Source organism: Amphiprion ocellaris, chromosome 1 (genome assembly GCF_022539595.1).
Source record: "Amphiprion ocellaris isolate individual 3 ecotype Okinawa chromosome 1, ASM2253959v1, whole genome shotgun sequence".
In the NCBI taxonomy this organism is placed as follows: domain Eukaryota; kingdom Metazoa; phylum Chordata; class Actinopteri; family Pomacentridae; genus Amphiprion; species Amphiprion ocellaris.
This window is the reverse complement of record NC_072766.1, coordinates 41,964,455-41,985,630: the sequence shown is the minus strand read 5'-3', so window position 1 is coordinate 41,985,630 and position 21,176 is coordinate 41,964,455. Positions and strand designations below refer to the sequence as shown.

Here is a 21,176-nt window from a genome sequence, read left to right as displayed (position 1 = left end):
AAAAGCAGAAAATCTTCTCAGCTGTCAAAACTAAATGACATCTTTTGGTGTTTAGAAGCAAAAGTGAAGTTTTAACATTTGGTGCTGAATCTGAACAGTCAAACAAACGGAAAAAAACCCCCAAAATGATCTTTTTAAAGTCAAGAAAACTGAGAAAAGACCCCAAAATGGTTGTTTTTAAGTCAAACAAACGGAAAAAAGACCCAAAAATTGGTCGTTTTTGAAGTCAAACAAACGGAAAAAAGACCATTTTTGGACCAACTCCAACAAATTAATCTACTAAGATGATTTAATTCCTCTCAAATGAGGTTCATTGTAAGGAGAATTGGCTCAAACTAAACTGTAGAACATAATTTAAACTCATTCTTTCCTTTTATTTATTCTGTAATGCTGCTGTAAGAGTTGCAAAAACCAAAACCAAAACATTAAATGCAAAATGCCAATGGTAAACGAAGAGCAGATAAACCTAATTTCTGCACTTAAGGTTTATTCTTGTAACTTCCTGTCCATGTACCTGTAGTTTTAAAGGTTTATTCCATCCAGAAATACGTTCTTTAGAATTAGAGTTAAGGTCTAAAGGGTGATCTTCACCATGTACCTCAGACGGCTTTAAGAAAAGAAAAACTATACTAAAAATTATACATCAAAACGTGTGTCTCCATCAGGAACAGTGGCTGGAATGTTTGGTAGCGATCTGTCATTCTATTTTTATGATATTTGCTAAAATCTGCCCTAAAATCCCCGTTGACCTGGATGGGAAATCGTCCAGTCGACTGCCAAAACTTTCATGTTTCTGACACTGTAGCTCTGGAAGATTTTACAGAAAAACTTCACCTAAAGTGTAGTTTTTTGTTTTGTTTTTTTTTAGCCAAATACTGTTAAAAACTCAAAAATCTGAAGGTTTTTCTACATCCTGTGTTTGTAGTAAAGGAGCGCCACCTACTGGATCAGAAGATCTCTAAAAAAGCACGACTCATAGTTTTATAGGTTTCTTCAACCCAAAGTACTACTTTTTTCCAAGTACTTTTAGTTTAAAAAGTTTATTCCACCCAAAAAGTATGTAGTTTTAAAGGTTTATTTCATGCTAAATACTGAACTAACTTTTCAAAATACTGTTTTCTGCCCAACGTTTTATAGGTGTGTACTACCCAACGTAGTACTTTTCTCCAAGTGCTTAGTTCTAGTTTTATAGTTTTCTAAGTTTATTCCACAAAAACAGAACTTTCTAACTCAGAACTTATTGTTTTATAGGTTTCTTCAACCCAAAATACTACTTTTCTCCAAGTATTTACAGTTTTATAAGGTGTATTCCACCCAAAAAGTATGTCGTTTTAAAGGTTTACTTCGTGCTAAATACTCAACTAACTTTTCAAAATACTATTTTCTGCCCGACTACTTTACATCGTATCAAAGTGTCATTTCTTCAGTGTTTTGCCATGAAAAGATAGAATTAAATATGAACAGAAATGTGGGGGGTGTACTCACTTTTGTGAGATACTGTAAATATGTCAGTAGAAAAGAGAAGAAGGTTTGATTTGTGGTCACCAAGAACCAACCTGCTGCTGTTAGAATTCATCCAGTTTTCCTTCATTTCTTCGTCTGTTTCGCATTTTATTCCTGCAGTCGTTCTTTTCTTGGAGCTGAATATCTTTGTTTTCTATCTGTACCGTGGACTGGAGAGGAAATAGGAAACGTACGATGTGATTCTGATCTTCATTCTGCCCAGAGAGAAGAAGAAGCTGGTGTGATAGCAGGAATGAAAAATATATCGGATATCTGGGAGGGCATCGGAGGAAAGAATGAGGAATGAGAGGCAGAGAACAAACACAACCTGAAAATATATCCACTGAAACAAGAAGTAAAACTGCACAGAGTTCAATAAAAACCAATGTGGATTAATTTATTAATTACTGGACAAACAGGCAATGTTTTAAATGCTAAAAAATGTAATAAATAAATAAATAAATAAAAATAATTTTACAAAATCTCTAAAAATTAAAGTGAAGCAAAAAAGGCTGCTAGAAAAAAGAAAATGTTTTTTAAAAATGTAAAAAAAATAACGATAAACTATGACAAATATCAATCTGTGCTGAAAAGTTCCACTTTTTCAACATTTTTGGGAAATTTTTGAACATTTTTTGGTGTAAAAAATGTTTAAAAAATATTTCTTTAAGAACATTCAGAAAATTCACTGGATTTTGGTTGATTTTTATGTGAATGTTCTAAAGAAAATATTAGAAGTTTGACTGATATATATGGAATCACTTTAGATATTTTTAGGATTTTTTTGGAAGATTTTTACTAATTTTTTGAAAATATTTACAAGAATTTTCTTGCCAAATTTGGGGGATTTATTTATTTATTTTTAAAAATTATTTTTTAATATATATTTATTTTATTATTTTTAATATTATTTGTAATTTAATGAAACACAACAAATCTGTAAAATACCATTTAAAAAAAATGTTTGGCCATTTTTCAACCTTAAAACATATGATTTTTTTCTTTCAGAAAACAATAAAAATGTATAAATAAATTACATTTTTAGCAGATTTAATTGTTAGCAGATTTCATTACAGCTGTATTAAAAAACTCAATTGAAATATCTGTGAAATAATAAATTTTATAGCTGTTTAAATTCTGTAAAACTGTAATTTTATGTCCATAATTTGTCGAAAAACTCATTATTATTTGTAAAAAATACAGATTTTTTTCATGTGAACGTTATTTACAGCTTTGACCTGTTTTTTAGGGTTAACATGGAAATTATTTCGAGAAACAAAGTGCAAAATCACATTATTTTACATATTTAAGTCAACTAAAAATATGATTATTGTGCAGATGTTGGTTGTAATCTTTCTGTTTTGTTATTTTTTACAGTTTTTAAACATTTGTTTCATATAGTTTTCTGGCATCTTTGCTCCTTCTTATGCATTTTTTTTAGTTTTTACAGTACACACAGTTTTATCTATTTTTTTCACACTATTATTCAACTAAACCAGTCTGGTGTCTGTCTTTTAAAGATATTTAGCTGCCGTTAGCTTAGCATAGCTCAAATTCCCCTTTAAAAGTGGCTAATTTACCCGATAAACTGCTTGTTTAATACAATGCCAAGAGAAGCAGAGTTTGTGGTTTTTAAACGTAGAAATTCTCTCAGGATTCCTTCAACAACCAGGAAGTGGAGTCGTCTCCGGTCGCCGTGACGACGTCTGGATTGTGTTTAAAACCACAGCATGGGACTCCCAGCATCACGCCCAGTTTAACACACAAACACTCCTCTAAAAATAGCAGAGGTTTCTACGTCGTGTGGTTCAGATGCAGACTAATCTTTACGGAACGTCTCCTTTCGGAATTCTTTCGTTTCCCACAGAAGCTTCGACTTCCTGCTCAGAGTGTTTTCATCAGAGTGGATCTCATTTACATTCAATCCTGGCAGCCAAATGAAGCTTTCTTCTAAAATTTAATGGATTATTATCTGTAATTTAACACATTAGGATCATTGAACTAAATCTGTGAAATGACAGGTAGTCATTTAAATAAAAACTGTGAAGAAAATTCATTTTTTTCAGTGTACAGGGAAAAGAACCACAAAAACAATCGAAATGACCACAAAAACACACTATATGACAACAAAGAGACAAAAATGAAATGAATGAAAGTGACACAAAGTGACACAAAAGTCCAGAAAGACTACTCTTTCCAGAGTAAAGTGTAATTTGTGAGTCCTTTAAACCTCGTTTCCTTCCCAGAGAACCTTCTCGGTGTGAATATTTTCCTTTAAATCATCTAGAACAGAGCAGCGCTGAATGAAACATCTCATTTCCATGAAGTTCCACTGGAGGCCGGCTCTGCAGATCCTGATAGATCTGGTGTAACTTCATGGAGGCCGGCTCTGCAGATCCTGATAGATCTGGTGTAACTTCATGGAGGCCGGCTCTGCAGATCCTGATAGATCTGGTGTAACTTCATGGAGGCCGGTTCCCCAGACGTCCCTCAACGCCTCGGAGTGAAAATCAATTTTCATGACTTTAAAATGGAGAACGTCTGTCTTCTAGCAGAAAGTTTAAAGCAGCCGAGCTGAATACAAAGCAAACAGGATTTACTGGTGACAATCCACCCAGAATACATCAGGACCAAAGAACAGAAACCATTTAAACCCCGACAGATTAGAAATAAATCATTTAAATCCCAGCAGGATGTTCAGATCTGCTCTGTTAGCTCCATGTTTTTATGAACTGTTGTTAAAGGATGGAGTTTGTCTCTTTAATTCAGTTTAAATCAAGTGTTTTTGTTTATTGAAGCTGCTCTATTTTACATTATAACCAGTTCTCTGCACTTCTTAAACAGAGTCGTGTTACACAATCAGCTGTACTAAGATTTGACACTAAATGACTGTAAAGTGTCAAAAAAAAAGTCCACATAAAGACACATGAGAACAAAGAGACATAAAATACCAACAAAAATACCACAAAGTGAAAAAAATGACTAAAAAGTGGCACTAAATGACTATAAAGTGTCAAAAAAGTCCACAAAAACATACAACATGACCACAAAATGACCATAAGAGACATAAAATGACAACAAAGATCCACAAAATGATCACAAAGTGACACAAAATGATCACAGTGACACAACATTACCACAAAAAAAGTCATTTTTTGTCACTTTGTGATCATTTTGTGTTATTTTGTGTCATTTTGTGGTCATTTTGTGTCACTTTGTGGTCATTTTGTGTCACTTTGTGATCATTTTGTGTTATTTTGTAACACCTTGTGGTCATTTTCCGGCCCTTTGTTGTCATTTTAATTTACTTTGTCTTCATTTTGTGTGTCTTTTAGTCTTTGTGTTTGTTTTAGGTGTGTTTTGTGTCTTTACATCTGATTTTTTTTGTCTTTCCAGCCAGTTTCGGTGTCACTGTGGTCAGCTGGGTCAAATGTGTTTCAGACAGATGTTCTGACCTGGAAGGAGTGTTTACTGACGAGTGTGTGTGTGTGTGTGTGTGTGTGTGTGTGTGTGTGTGTGTGTGTGTGTGTGTGAGAGCTGAATGACTCTCTGAATGGACTAATGATGTGTAGCGTGAAGCTGCTGGGAGCTGATTGGATTATAATTAGATGACTCATCAGAAACAGCGTGTTCTGTTAGTCAGCGTCCTCAGCATGACTCGGCTAAAAAACACACACACATCAGACAGAATACCATGAGGAGATTTTGTGTCATTTTGTGGCCATTTTGTGTCTTTTTGTGGCCATTTTGAGTCATTTGTGGTTATTTTGTGTCTCTTTGTGGTCATTTTGTGTCTTTTTGTGGTCATTTTACATCTCTTGATAGCCATTTTATGTCTCTTATTAGGTGTTTTGTGTGTCTTTTTGGTCATTTTGTGGTCATTTTGTGTCTCTAGTAGGTGTTTTTCTTCTCTTTGTGGTCATAATAAGTTTAGATTTCATCATTTTGTGTCTCTTTTTCATCATTTAGTGTCTTTTTGATCTCTTTGTTGTCATTTTGTGTCTCTTTTTAGTTATTTAGTGCCTATTTGCAGGAGTTTTGCGTCTCTTTGTTGTTATTGTGTATCTCTTTTTAGTCATTTTGTGTTATTCAGCAGCACTGAACAGTAAAAGGTGGCGTTTCCTGCGGCGGTTGTGATAAAAAAACAAACATGTGGAAGGATGTTGATCTCAGGATTTAGCAGAAATCTGAGCTTTATTACGAATGGAGGCGACACAAAGCAGCTAGGATTTCCTTTAGTGACGCCTTCCAGTGGAAATAAAAATATAAAATCACGTCTTCAGGATTCTGAGCAGCTCGGATTCATCGTTACAGCAGAGAAAAAGCTGGACGTGGTTTAAAATAGAAAGCAGTGGAAGTTTAGGAAGTCCAGTTAGAAGAGCTCAGCAGGCGGCTTCATTAAAACTAAAACTCTCTGCGGCCGTTCAGAGCAGAAACAGACAGAAAAGATGAGATATCCACTAAAAGAAGGATGTTTCTGGAGGTTTACTGGAAGACGAGGCAGTGTGGAGACGGTGAAGCTAAATGGTTGTAATTAGCCGTGAGCAGAGCAGCAGAATCACAGTGATAACGTCCAGACAGACACACAAACCAGCTGAAGGTTTAAATCAGAAACAGCAAATATTCATCCTCCCAAAGTCATCAAGTTTAGGAAAAACAGTCACTTTTCTGCAGTCAAATGAGAAGAATTTGCTCAAACGCTGCTTAAAGTCGAGCACACACAAGTTTACTACAGAAGAGGACGTTTTTCAGGCCGTTAACTGTCTCTTTGTGGTTGTTTTGTGTCTCTTTGTGGTTGTTTTGTGACTCTTTGTGGTTGTTTTGTGTCTCTTTGTGGTTGTTTTGTGTTTTTGTGGTCATTTAGTGTCTCTGTGGTCATTTTGTGTCTCTTTGTTGTCATTTTGTGTCTTTTTGTGGTCATTTTGTGTCACTTTGTTTATCATTTTGTGTCTTTTTCTTGTTATGTTGTGTCTGTTTGTGGCCAATTTGCATCTCTTTGTGGTCGTTTTGTCTCTTTGGTTGTTTTGTGGTAATTTGGTGGCCATTTTGTGTCTTTTTGTGTCATTTTGTGGTCATATTGTGTCACTTAGTGGTCATTTTGTGTCTCTTTAAAGTCATTTTGTGTCACTTTGTGGTCATCTTGTGTCTCTTCGTGGTTATTTTGTGTCGATTTGTGGCCATTTTGTGTCTCATTAAAGTCATTTTGTGTCACTTTGTTGTCATTTTTGTCACTTTGTGGTTGTTTTGTGTCTATTTGTTGTCATTTTGTGGCACTTTGTTGTCATTTTTCTCACTGTGTGGTCATTTTGTGTCTCTTTGTGGTCATTTTGTGTCTCTTTGTGTTTATTTTGCGTCACTTTGTGTCTATTTCTGGTCATTTTATGTCTATTTTTAGTCATTTTGTGGCACTTTGTTGTCATTTTTGTCACTTTGTGGTCATTTTGTGCTCGTTGTGTGTGTCTGTGGACTTTTGTGTTACTTTGTGGTCATTTTGTGTCTCTTTGTGGTAATTTGTGTCATTTTGAGGTCATTTTGTGTCACTTTAAGGTAACTTTGTGTCTCTTTGTCCTCATTTTGTGTGTTTGTGGATTTTCTTGTTACATTGTGATAATTTTTTTGTCCCTTTGTGGTTATTTCGTGTCATTTTGTGTCACTTTCAGTACTATAAAATTACACAATGACTAAAAGGAGACATGAAAACACCACAAACACACACAAAATGCCTACAAAATGACACAAAATAACTATAAAGAGACACAAAAAGTACTGTAAAGTGACACAATGACTAAAAAGAGACTAAAAAAACCCACAAAATACCTACAAAGAGACGCCCATGGATGTATCATTGACATGTTTGTGTGTCCAGAGATTCACTGATCATTTTTCACTGCGGATAAAAAAAGCTTTGTGTTGCTGCTTCAGTCAAACAAACGGACTTTAGACACTGAGTTTCATGGAAATACAAAAGAACAAACATACACAGACACACACACACAGACACACACACACACAGAGTAACACACACACACACAGTAACACACACAGTAACACACATAGTAACACACACAGTAACACAGGACCGGCTGCCTGATTCAGTGTGTGTCTGTGTGTTGCTGTGTGTGTGTGTGTGTGTGTGTGTGTGTGTCTGTTGTGTAGCCGTGTGCGATCATTAACATTCACATCCTGCCACCCGTCGGTCCACAGCGACTTGTTCTCATTGAAAAGTTCACGAGGTGCTTCTTTACCGATTAGTTACCATGGAAACCAAGTTTGGTTCTTCCACCAGAGGAAACCAAACGCTGAAAACTTCCACAGCGGCTCAGCGGATCCCTGGGAATCATTGATTTCTGACAGAAACACTTACATCATCCTCTTCATCTTCATCCTCCTCTTCATCACCCTCATCTTCATCATCCTCGTCATCTTCATCCTGCTGCCTGACACAAAATAACCACAAACACACAGAAAATAACCACAAAGAGCCATAAAATAACAACAAAGTGACTACAACAACACACAATAACAACAGAGAGGCAAAACACCTACAAAGAGATGCGGAATACCCACAAAAATACACAAAATAACAACAAAGAGACACAATGTGGCCACAAAGAGACACTAAATGACCAAAGACAGACATAAAATGACTTCAAAGTGACAGGAAATGAGCACAAAATGACTACAAAAAGACACAAAATGACCAAAAAGTGACACAAAGAGATAATAAATGTCCACAAAGTGACAAAAAAGATCAAAAGGGATACAGAATTACCCCATGAGCATAAAAAAGTTCCACAAACACACACAAAATAACCACAAAGAGATGCAAAACACCTATGAAGAGACATTAAATGACCGTAAAGAGACGCAAAATGAGCACAGAGAGCCAAAAATGGCTATAAGAAGACACAAAATGACCAAATCTGGACTTAATATGACCACAAAGAGAAGCAAAATGACTTTAACAAGTCACAAAATGACATCAAAGTGAGAAAAAAGACCATAAAGAGACACAACATGACAACATTTTAAAGAAGCTCGAAGTAAAAGTAAAATAACCCGATGACATGTAAAATGTCCAGATGTTCAGACAGACTCCTCCATGAAGTTGACTTTTAAAGAGCTACTCTGTGTTTAAAGCGTCAGACTCATGAATAATTCAGCTGCAGTCTGTTTGTTTTATCTTTCTGCTGCATTATTTCAGCTCTAACCTTGAATATTAGCATCTCCTTCCACATCAGGAGCTTTTATCCGTCAGTAGAGGAGCTAATAATGTTCCAAACAAAGGTCATCCAGCTCAACCTGCACCAAAGAACACAGTCAGTGGAACACAACACTCCCTCAGAGGGTTTTACTAACACACAACACTCTGTTCTGTTGTGTAGTCACTGGTTTAACACAATGAGATCACATCCAAGTCACTTCACTCTTAAGTCACTTTGTTTAAAAATCCAACTAAAATAAACTGACAAACAGAGAAAATGACCTCAAAGTGATACAAGATGACTAGAAACAGACACAAAATGACCAAAATGAAACACAAAACAACTTTTAAGTGACACAAAGTGACCAAAAAGTCATAAAATGACCGCAAAGTGAGAAGAAATGACCAAAAAGAGGCACAAAATTATCCCAGAGACAAAAGATGGACACAAAATGACCAAAAATAGACGTGGCACAAAATGTGTACAAAGTCACAGATCATTTTCAGAAACCAACACAAAATGACCTCAAAGAGACACAAAATAACAACAACATGACACAAAATGACCAAAAGTCTCAACAACTGACCAAAAAGACACACAAAATGACCAACAAATGACAGAAAATGAGCAAAAACAGACATACAATTACCATAGAGACACAAAATTACTACGCAGACAAATATAACCACAAAGAGATACAAAATTACCATAAAGTGACAGAAAAGTACCACAACTGGGCACAAAATGACTGCAAAAAGACACAAAATGGCTCTGAAAAGATACAAAGAGACATAAAATGACTACAGAGACACTAAATGACAACAGTAAGACACAAAACAACCGCAAAATGACAAAACAGACCAAAAACAGGCACATAGTGACTAAAACAGACACAAAATAACCACAGAGGCACAAAATGACTGAAAAGAGATACAAAATGACAACAAAGTGACAAACAAATGACCAAAAACACACAGAAAATGATCATAAAGACAATAAATGGCAAAAAAGGCACACTTTGACCAACAAAAGACACAAAATTACCACAGAGAAAGACACAAAATGACTAAAAATTGACACAAAAACATACAATTACAAGTAAGAGAGACAGAATGACCAGTAAATGACAGAAAATGACCAAAAACAGACACAAAATTACCACAAAGTGACAAATATAACCACAGAGACACAAAACACCCATAAAATGACAGAAGTTTACCATAAAAAGACAAAAATGTCCCTTAAGAGACACAAAATGACTAAAAACAGACACAAAACAATTAAAGACAGACACAAAATAATTAAAGACGGACACAAACTAACCACATAGTGACAGAACAAACCAAAAACAGACACAAACTTAGCACAATGGACACAACTTCAAAGTGACACAAAATGACCAATAAATGACAGAAAATGACCAAAAACAGACACACAATTACCACAAAGAGACACAAAATCACCACAAAGTGACAGAAAAATAACACAAATAGACACAAAATAACCTCAGAAAGACACAAAAATGGCTTTGAGAAGATACAAAGAGACATAAAACAACTACAGAGACAAAAAATGACAAGAAACACACAAAATGACCACAATAAGACACAAAACAACCACAAAGTGACAAAACAGACACAAAACAACCACCAAAAATGACAAAAAATCACATAAAATGACTGCAAAAGGGCACAAAATGACTGAGAAGAGAAACAAAATGACAACAAAGTGACAAACAATCCACAAAAAACATAGACAAAATGACTGTTATGAGACAAAATAACCAAAAAGAGGCACAATTTGACCAACAACAAACACAATATGACCACAAAGAGACACAATTACAAGTAAGAAACACAAAGTGACTAGTAAGTGACCAAAAACACACACAAAATTACCACAGAGACACAAAACACTCATAAAATGACAGAAGTTCGCCATAAAAAGACACAAAATGTCTAAAATGTCAATAAAATCACTACAGAGACACAAAATGACTAAAAAGACACGAAACAACCGCAAAGAGACACAAAATGACCACAAATATATACAAAATAAAAACAAAAGACACAAGAATGGCTTTGAGGAGATACAGAGATAAAAATGACTACAAAGTGATAAAAAAGTGAAACAAAATTACTAAAAATAGACACAAAATTACCACAGACATAAAATCACCACAATAAGACACAAAATGTCTACAAAGTGTCAAAATGGACCACAAAGAGACATAAAACAACCACAAAGTGAAAAAAAATGCAGCCAGAATGACAGTTTTTCTACATATATTACTCTATATTTTCCTTCTTGTCAACAAATTCCATTAAAACATCAAAACCTAAGATGATTTTATCCAGATTGTCTCCCTGACAGTTTACTTCTCTGTGGGTCATGGATTTTTTCAGGCTTTCTTATATTTGTTGTCTTTCTCTCTTTTTTTTGGTCTCTTTAGAAAGATCAAACCATTAAAAAATCATTATTTGTTGTTAATAAGACTTCTATTTAAATGTTCATATGTCTGTAGGAAGCATTAAACCTCTGCTGAGCCTCAGAGCTGCAGAATCATGTTCATTTATTAGCATAAACACAGAGAAGCTATCAGAGCTGCACATTCATCACTGCTGCTGCTGTTAGAAGAAATAATCTGCTGCTGATAACAATCTGCAACCACATCCAGCTGCTGTAGGAAATTACTTCACCTGTTTTATACGTTTGGGACCCGTTTTACAGATGTATGCTGCAGGAAAACAGGCTGGAAGTCAGTGGTTTGGGTCTTTTCACTGGATAAAGGGACAATAAAAGAGTTGATATTTAATATTCCAGCTGATACTGCCGAATCCTGCAGTATATAAAAACATGGACACACGTGATAAATCTGTCTGCCTTTGTTGTGAGTTTCCACTAATTTATTCAGCTTCTCCCTTTGATGCGTCACATGTTGGAACTCCGCTTTACCAAAAATAAAACTTGGCTCGTCTCAGACAGATTCAGCTGCTGGTAAATAAGAAGCTGGAAACTGTCACTCATCAGTCACTGAGCTTCACTGTTTATTCAGGAAAACACTGGAAATGTAGCCGCTGGTGCTAGTCAGTAGCATCTCGAAGCTAGCCAGTAGCTAAATCAATAGCATTCCTCAGTTTGACTCCGAGGCTAATCATTAGCATCTGTAGGCTAGCAAATAGCATTCTTAGGCTAGCCATTTGCATCCATTGGCTAGTAAGTAGCATTCTTAGCTATGATACTAGCATTGCTATTTTAGTGACATGTATTACAGATATGGTAATCCTCATTCCTGCTAGCAACTAGCATCCCTAAGCTAGCGACCAGCTAAATCACTTGCATTCCCTGGTTTGTCATCATTATTCCAGGGCAAGGAACCTACCCAGAGACTAGCATCACTTATGTAATTCCTAGGCTAATGACTAATATCCCAGGTTAGTGATCAGATCAGTCACTTGTATTCTACAGCTAATCATTAGCATTACAAGGCAAGTCACTGGCATTTGTAGTCCAGCAACTAGCATCCCTAGGCTACTGAGTAGCTATTTTACTTGCATTCCTCAGTTTATTGCCATCATTCCAAGGCTAGGAATGGACAGGCTAATCACTTGCAGCCATCAGCTAGCAAGTAGCATTCTTAGCTATGGTACTAGCATTGCTATTTTAGTGACAAGTATTAAATATCTAGTAATCCTCATTCCTGCTAGCAACTAGCATCCCTAAGCTAGTTTAAGGATTTAGTGAGTATCACTTGCATTCCTCGGTTACTCACCACCATTCCAAAGCTAGTAACTGACAGTTTTAGGCTAATCATTAGCATCCGTAAGTCACATTCTTAGCTTACATTCCTATTTTAGTGACTAACATTACTCAGATAGTCTCATTCCTGCTAGCAACTAGCATTCCTTCCTAGAGACTAACATCACTAATGTAATAGCTAGCAATCCCTAGCATTCCTGGGCTAATGACTTATATCCCAGGTTAACGACGAGACTAGTCACCTTAATTCCACAGCTAGTCATTAGCATTACAAGGCAAGTCACTGGCAGTTGTAGTCTCGCAAATAATATCTGCAGGCTACGACGGTATAGCATTTCTAGGCTAGTCACTTGCATCCCTACGCTATTGAGTAGCTAAATTACTTGCATTCCTCAGTTTATTGCCATCATTCCAAGGCTACCAATGGACAGGCTAATGACTTGCATCCATCGGCTAGCAAGTAGCATTCTTAGCTATGGTACTAGCATTGCTATTTTAGTGACGACCATTACATGTCTGGTAATCGTCATTTCTGCTAGAAACTAGCATCACTAAGCTAGTTTAGGGATTTAGCAAGTATCACTTGGATTCCTCGGTTTGTCGCTATCATTCCAAAGCTAGTAACTGATAGTCTTAGGCTAATCATTAGCATGAGTGGATCACATTCTTAGCTTAGCTACAAACATTCCCATTGAAGTAACTGACATTACTCAGGTTGTCTCATTCCTGCTAGCCACTAGCATTCTAGCTACTGACTAGCATCTCTAATCTAATAGCTTCCCTAGCCTAGCTCTTAGCATTTCTAGGCAAGTGACTAGGAATGCTAAGGACAGCCATGCTAATAAAACATACATGAATTGACTTTTTTTCAGCATTCTTTGACTAGTAATTAGCATCTGTCCACTAGCAAATGACAATCCTAACATAATTAATAATGAATGTATTCTATATGTGTTAAATACAGTGTGGATGTGCTGTACTGATACACTCTATAATTAATCTGAGATCAGACACATTACACTGATAACACTCCACTTAATAAGGCCTCTCTGTTAATCAGCTAATGAATTTTTCACATATTTGATCTCTGTTAATCAGCGTGTGAAAGCGAAGCCATTTTTAAACCATTAACGAGCTTCTTAGCTGCTCTGCTTTCACTTTTTCTCTTCACAGCAGGTTTTTAATTTCCTTCTGGGTGTAAATCAGCTCCCAGCGACACCGATAGCGAACTGTCTGTCGGATGAGTTTTTATTTAAAGCCCGACGCCTACAGGAAACCCTTCCCGTCTCACACCTGACAGTCCTGATCGTAATTGGCTCCTGCGCACCTGACAGAAAACACACTGATATCCGCCTCCAGTGTCCGGCATCTTCAAGGTGTTTCAGATAGAGGCAGCTTCTGATTAGCAGTTATCAAAGCGACGTGGACGTTTCACTAAAGGACATAAAAGCTGCTCTGATGCGTTTCTCCTTGTGTTTAATGGTGAAGCTACACATGCATAGGAAACGCACTGACAGAACATTATCCTGCGCAGTGGAACATGTAATTGCATTCGAAAATCATTTGCTCGCTGATGACGGATGTGTCGGCGCTCAGTGAGGAAGTTATTTACTACATATTACTGCCGCTAACCAGCTGACTGGAGATCAGTTGCTCTGGTAAGGGTCCTGAATCTTCCTAAGAAGCTGTAGTCTGGACGGTTTAACAGGATGGATATGAAGGAAAACTGGTTGCTATGTTACATGAACCAGAAAAGTTCACAGCTCCTTGTTTGTCATAATATTATTAAAGTAAAACTCACTTTTAAAGATGTCAGGGAAGAATATAAAACCTCCATAAATCAAAAATACAGTGTGTCATCACGAAAAGGCAAGTCTCTGGCAGTTTTAGTCTAGCAAATAGTATCTGTAGGCTAGGATGTAGCATTTCTAGGCTAGTCATTTGTGCTCCTAGGCTAGCAAGTAGCATTTTTAGCTACAAACATTCCTATTTGAGTGACTAACATTACTTACTCATTCTCATTCCTGCTAGCAACTAGTGTAGCGGAGTTAATGATTCCACTTGCCATCTCATATTACATATTCGGTTGCTACGCTAATGCTATCACCGAGGGGTTAGCTGTGCCTCTTAGCTTGCAGCTAATGCTATCTGTAGAGCTGTAACATCTTTCTACAGTCAGATTAACTTCAACGCTCTTTTCTAACTGACAGACTCATCTCTTTGCAGAGAAACAACGGGCAAAAACTGAACAGGAATCAGGACATTAGCTGCTCTCACAGCAGCTAATGCTACGCTAACAGCCAGCGGCTAGCGGCTAAGTTAGCCACAGATTAACTTGAAACAAAGTCTTGGAAGACAAAAAGCAATAATAAAGCTTTAAGATCTGGACTTTATTGGGCAATAAAAGTGACAGATGAGTGAAAAATTAAGAAAACAGATGGTAATATAAAGGGGCTGCACAGTGGTGTAGTGGTTAGCACCGTCGCCTTGCAGCTAGAAGATCCCTGGTTCACGTCCCGGCTTTCCCGGGATCTTTCTGCATGGAGTTTGCATGTTCTCCCTGTGCATGCGTGGGTTTTCTCCGGGTACTCCGGCTTCCTCCCACAGTCCAAAAATATGCTGAGGTTAATTGATCATTCTAAATTGCCCGTAGGTGTGAATGTGAGAGTGATTGTTTGTCTCTGTATGTAGCCCTGTGACAGACTGGTGACCTGTCTAGGGTGTCCCCTGCCTTCACCTGAGTCAGCTGGGATAGACTCCAGCCCCCCATGACCCTAATGAGGATTAAGCGGTGTATAGATAATGGATGGATGGTAATATAAAATATTTAATGTGCAAATAGCAGTTATTAGCTTCACTGATCACTAAAATCTAAAGCTCAGCACGTAATAAATATGTGGCCTTCTTATAAATGCGACTCCTGACTGATGCTAAGCTAATGTTTTGTGTCATAACTGTGAAATGTGGTATTTAAAATGATTTAAAACAGAAACCTCTCGTTATTTTCTCAGCTTAGTTCCACCTGCAGTCTGGTAAATATTTCTGTCTCGGTTTGTTTTCGCTCCGTCTGTTTTAATTCATGAATCTCTGCAGCAAACACACGACATATTCTCTAACTCTGCTCGGTTTAAACTCAGGAACAGCTGCTGAAATGGAGAAAAAAGCAGAAGCAGTGGAAGTTTTTCAGAGTTTCTTTTGCAGAAACGCTGCTGCTAGTGGACGCTAACGATGCTGCTGATGGATCACAGCGGTCTGAGGGTCTGTTAGCGTCTCAGAGCTAAAGTATGAAGACTCAGGAACATGAATCATCCACTTAACGAGTACAGGATGTAAAATACTGCATGATCCTGTGTTTAAAATGGAAGGAATAATTACATTTTTAACACATTCCTCAGAAAAAGCTCTCCAGCAGAGTCTGCACTTTGATTTTCTCGTATCATTGAATGAGTTTGTGCCGTTGTTAAACTTACAAAAATAAAAAGTTTACTTTCTGTTGGCTAAATTGGTGATTCTATAATAAAAAACAACATTTGTTATGATTTAACGGTGTATCTAGAGGGGAAAATAGGATATTTTCAGTTATTTAATAGTAAATCTGCAGCATAAAAACTGAAAATGTTAAATTAATCCTTAAAAACAAAAGCAGCTCATTACCCAAATTTGTCCTGTAATTAAAAAACTGAATTTTCTATTAATTAACAGTAGAAAAAGCAGGACATTTTTTCTGTATTTAATCTTAAGTCCTTAACAAACATTAAAATTTGTTCCTATTTAATGTTCCAGCATTAGTTAAAAAAGGAAAAAAGACTATTTTCCTATTATTTTTGAAAATCTCTAAAAAAAAATGTTGCATTTGAAAAAACAAAAACTAAACTTTCACTGCTATTTAGTGCCAAGTCTAGAGAGAAAATTAATTAATATTTAATAATTATTATTTAAAAGGTAAATCTGCTGTATAATAACAATTATACAATAATAGAAATTGAACATTTTTGTTCACTAATTAACAGTTTGCCCACAATGAAAACGACAACAACAAACAACATTTTCTGTGTTTTGAAGATGATTCTACGATTTAAAAATAAATACTTTTGCTAGTTTTTAATGGTGCGTCTAGAGTGGAAAATAAGACCGCCATTTGAAGGTGAAAAGGTTAAAAAAAAAGTATTTCCTATTATTTATAGTAAACAAAAAAAGAAGTAGCATATAAAAAAAATATATTGTCAAAAAAACAAAACAAAACATAAACTTTTCTACTATTTCATGGTGTCTATAGTGAAAAACTGGACTTTTTGTGTTATTTAAAGGTAAAACTACACCATACAACCTGCAAATGTTCAATAAATCTATAAAATAACAGAAAATATGCTGGCAGCTCATGACCAAGGCTATTTCATGCCGTTATAAAACTTAGAAAAATTAACCCAACTTTTTTGTCATCTAAATTGGTGATTCTATCATAAAAATGAACATTTTCTCTGACTGTAGTGTAAAACAGGACATTTTCAGTGATTTAAAAGTAAACCTGCTTTATAAAAACTGAAAATATTAAATTAATTAGTAAAACAACTTGAATATTTCCACGTTTAAATGTTGTTTTTTTTAAAATCCTGTGACCGTGACGCTCATTTTAAAGGTCGGGTTTGGGATGTTTTCTGTATTTTATTTCCAGTTCTTTACATTTCGCCATAAGAGGACTGAGAGGCGTCGCCATGGAAACAAAAATTACTGAGGCCTCTGGAGGACTGGATCTCCTCCCTCCAGGACCTCCAGGATTCTGGACATCCTGGAGGTCCTGGAGGGAGAAGATCCATGAGTCAGTAACACACTGGTTTTATTTTATTTTTCTCTTTTTTCTCCTCTCCTGAGTGTTTTTCTGTGATACTGAACCCTGAAGGAGGACAAACGTCTGGCTGGAAAACATGAAGCGGAGGATTTATTTAAGACGTCACGCTTGTTTACGACCGTCGGGAATAAATCCTCAGAATTACAGAAACTCATCACAGAGTCTGTCCTGTAATTTAAAAAACTGAATTAACAGTAGAAAAATAGCACACTTTTATTGATCATTATTGTAAATCTATAATAAAAAAATAAATATTTGCTGTTATTTCATGGTCTCTCAAAAATTAAAATTTTTTTTTAAAGAAAATGTAATTAATCCTTAAAAACAAAAGCAGCTCATTACCCAAAGTTTGTTCTGTAATTAAAATAATAATATTCTGGTTATTTACCGTAGAAAATACAGGACATTTTTCTGTATTTTTATTATAAATCTATCATTAAAAAAAAAAGATTTTCTGTTATTTAATGGCATTTCTCTTGTGGAAATTGGGACATTTTGGAAATGTTAAATTAATCCTGAAAATCAGAAGAAGCTCAGTACACAAACTCTGTTCTGTAATTTAAAAAAAAAAGTGTTTTCCTATTTTATGGTAAGTCTGAGATAAAAAAAAAAGCTCTTTTCCTCTAAATAAAGAGTCTGTTGGAGTTCTCCGACTATCAGAACGACTGAATGAGCTCTGATTGGATGAAGTCATTTCCCTACAATCATCGAGTCAAAGAGGCCATCAGGGCCAAAAAAACCCAGAAAAGGCTTCAGGAGGATCACATTTAAAGAAGTGTGTCTCAGTAAATCAGTTTATTCATTTATCCTGTATGTGTGGAGGAGGATGGAGGAAACGAGACGATTTGATTTGTTTTCATTCAGCAGATTTAGACACAGAATCTGAAGAAACACCGAGCTGCTTTTTACTGTATAGTTCCAGCAAAAGCAGGATTTTAGTTAAACCAGGGAGACATGAGGAGATTTTATTTATTTCGGGGTTTAGCACTCCTGTTCATTTCATTTACTGGTGCAAAAAAATATTGTTTCCTTGTCTGAAAAAATTCCAAAAAATACAGCAAATATTCTCCAAATTTCTGAAAATTGGCAAAACCTTCAGGAAGAAAATTCCAATAATTCCCTAAAAGTTTTATTTTTAAAAAATCCCCCAAGTTTGGCAAGAAAATTCTTGTAAATATTTTCAAAAGATGAGTAAAAATCTTCCAAATAAAAAAATCCTAAAAATATCTAAAGTGATTCCATATATATCAGTAAAACTTCTAATATTTTCTTTAACAACATTCAGAAAAAATTCAACCAAAATTTGCTGGATTTTGGTTGATTTTTTTCCGAATGTTCTTAAAGAAGCATTTTTTTCTTTTTTTTTTTACACCAAAAAATGTTCAAAAATTTCCCAAAAATGTAGAAATGTTTTCACATTGAAAGTTTTCACTGTGAAAATATGTATTTTTTCCCCTACATTTTCAAACTTTAAATTTGCAAAACCTTCAGGAAGAGAATTCCAATAATTCCATAAAAGTTTCCCTTAAAAGTTTTATTATAAAAAAAAAAAAAGTTAAATTCTTTAAATTTGGAAAGAAAATTCTCTGGATTTTAGTAAATGTTTTGTGAATATTCTTAAAGAAACATTTTTTTAACATTTGTTTTTTCCCCCAAAAAAAGTTTCAAAAATTTCCCAAAAATTTTGAAAATGTGGGCATAAAAATATTTTGTTTTTTTCCACATTTTCAAACTTTAAAACAGGTCAGTTTGACCCCCAGGATGACATGAAGGTTAATCTTTAACAACCTGAGCAGTCAGTAGGAGGTTAGAATCTAAAATCACATTACATTGTTTTTATTTCTGTTGGTAATATTTACAGAAAATGTATTGAACTGAACAATAAAAAACATATTTCATCTGTATTGTAGTTCAGTATTTTTGTAGAAATGTGAAGTTAATTAAGTTGTTTTGGTAAAAATCAGCTGACAAAGCGTGATTTAAAGGAGAATTTCCAGTTTTTTACATGTTAAAATCACTTTAATTTCCATTTTTTAAAACATTTTATTATCACATAATTATTAGCTGATGTTTTTGTGTCATTATTTTTAATGTTACCAAAAGATATCATGAACGAAACAATAAAAAACATATTTCATCTTTATTATAGTTCAGTATTTTTACACGTGAATTAATTAAGTTGTTTCAGTAAAAATCATGCAACAGGGTGTGATTTACAGGTGAATTTCCATTTTCTTTTTACATTTTGTCTTTATTTTTAATGTTAACATTAAATATAATGAATGGAACATTAAAAGAAATATTTCATTTTTATTATAATTCAGTATTTTTGCAAAAATGTAAAAATTTTTTGTGTAAAAATCAGTTTTTATCGCAGAAAATTTGCTGGAAAATTGTTTTAATGAGAGTTATTAATTAATGGTAAGCATTTTTTTTACAAGTCTATTTAACATTTGCAGCTTTAATACTGTAGATTTACTCTTTAATGTTTATTTTTCTGTTGTAGATTCAAATCAATTTCCTGTTTTTTACTTATTAAAATATCATTTTATCAGCTGATGTTTTTATGTCTTTTTGTGTGTTATGTCCAAAAAAAAACTAAATTAGACAACAAATTAGACAAAAATAAATTAATTCCTCTTTTGCAGAAATGTAAAATAAATAAGTAAAATTTAGTCCTGTAGAACCTTTCAGAGATACGAAATCACAAAATGCTCTACAACAATAATAAAACAAAGATAAAACAAAAATAATAAAGTTAATAAATTGTCCAAACAGAGGAGCAACAGTTAAAGTACAATGCATCAAAAATAATAAATAAAATTTCAACAAAATTTATAGGAAAATGTGAGTTAATTATGTATTTTTTTAAACATAAAAATCAGTTTTTATGGCAGACTACTGCTACTTCTGTAAATGTAAAAATAGTGCAATTTACAGGACAGAGTCTGACTAATAACCAGCACATTTTCAGCTTTTTATTTAACATTTGCAGTTTTTATACAGTAGATTTACTTTAATGTTCATTTCTCTGTTATTTTCCAATTTAATTTTTTTTTACATTTAAATTTCTATTTTAGTAAATGTAATAATAGTACCGATGGTTTCTGGTTTTAGACGACAAAGTCTGGGGAACAAGCAGCACATTTTCTGTTTTTTCATTTTTTAAAATTCAACATTTTCAGTTTTTTTTCAGTAGATTTACTGTAAATAACAGTAAAAAGCCCCGATTATTCATCTTCCTGAATGCGTGGGATGAAGGAAACGTGACGATCTAATTTGTTTTCATTCTGCAGCTTTACACACAGAGTCTCCATCAGACCAGTATAATGTGATATAAATATGTGTAATATGATATAAAATGAGATTTTATTTATTTCTGGGTTTAATTTGGATCCTCACCAAGCCGTCCAGTCAGCGGGAGGCTGGACTTTTTAGATGTAAATTCATCCTTCAGGAAGATTTATCTCCTCATGTCCATAAATAAACAGAGGAACATCCTGGTTGGTGTGACTGATGTCCAGTAATAACCTGCAGCAGCAGCAGAATACAGATGTCCCTGAACGCACCACAAGCTTCTTCTTCAGGACGATGAATTTATGATGGATGAGATATTTATGGATCAGCTGCAGGTGTCAAACGTTCTCGTCAGACGTGATTAAATGTGTTTGCTTTGGTCGGATCGTCGTCAGCGTCTCAATATTTCACATCAACTGAACCAACAAAAGTTTAAACCCCAAACTAACCTTCAAACCTGCAAATAATGAAGCCTGAGTCTGATTTAACGGTAAATCTATGATGGAAAAATGAACATTTATCTTTATTTAATGATGTATCTGCAGTGAAAATTGTATATTTAATGG

The 21,176-nt window shown here is 34.8% G+C and overlaps 1 protein-coding gene and 1 long non-coding RNA gene across 2 annotated transcripts in view; one reads left to right on the top strand and one right to left on the bottom strand.

Moving 5' to 3' along the window:
* tspan4a (tetraspanin 4a) overlaps positions 1-21,176 on the top strand; it is a 180,056-nt gene that overhangs the window by 969 nt on the left and 157,911 nt on the right. The gene's annotated exons all lie outside the window — the stretch shown is intronic.
* The window catches only part of LOC111588983 (uncharacterized), a 136,504-nt gene that overhangs the window by 2,870 nt on the left and 112,458 nt on the right, over positions 1-21,176 (bottom strand). Inside the window, exons 4-5 of the long non-coding RNA XR_008601288.1 lie at positions 7,868-7,940; positions 1,557-1,718 (exon numbers count right to left, since the gene is read on the bottom strand). This is a non-coding gene — a long non-coding RNA (uncharacterized LOC111588983). The remainder of the gene's footprint in view (positions 1-1,556; positions 1,719-7,867; positions 7,941-21,176) is intronic.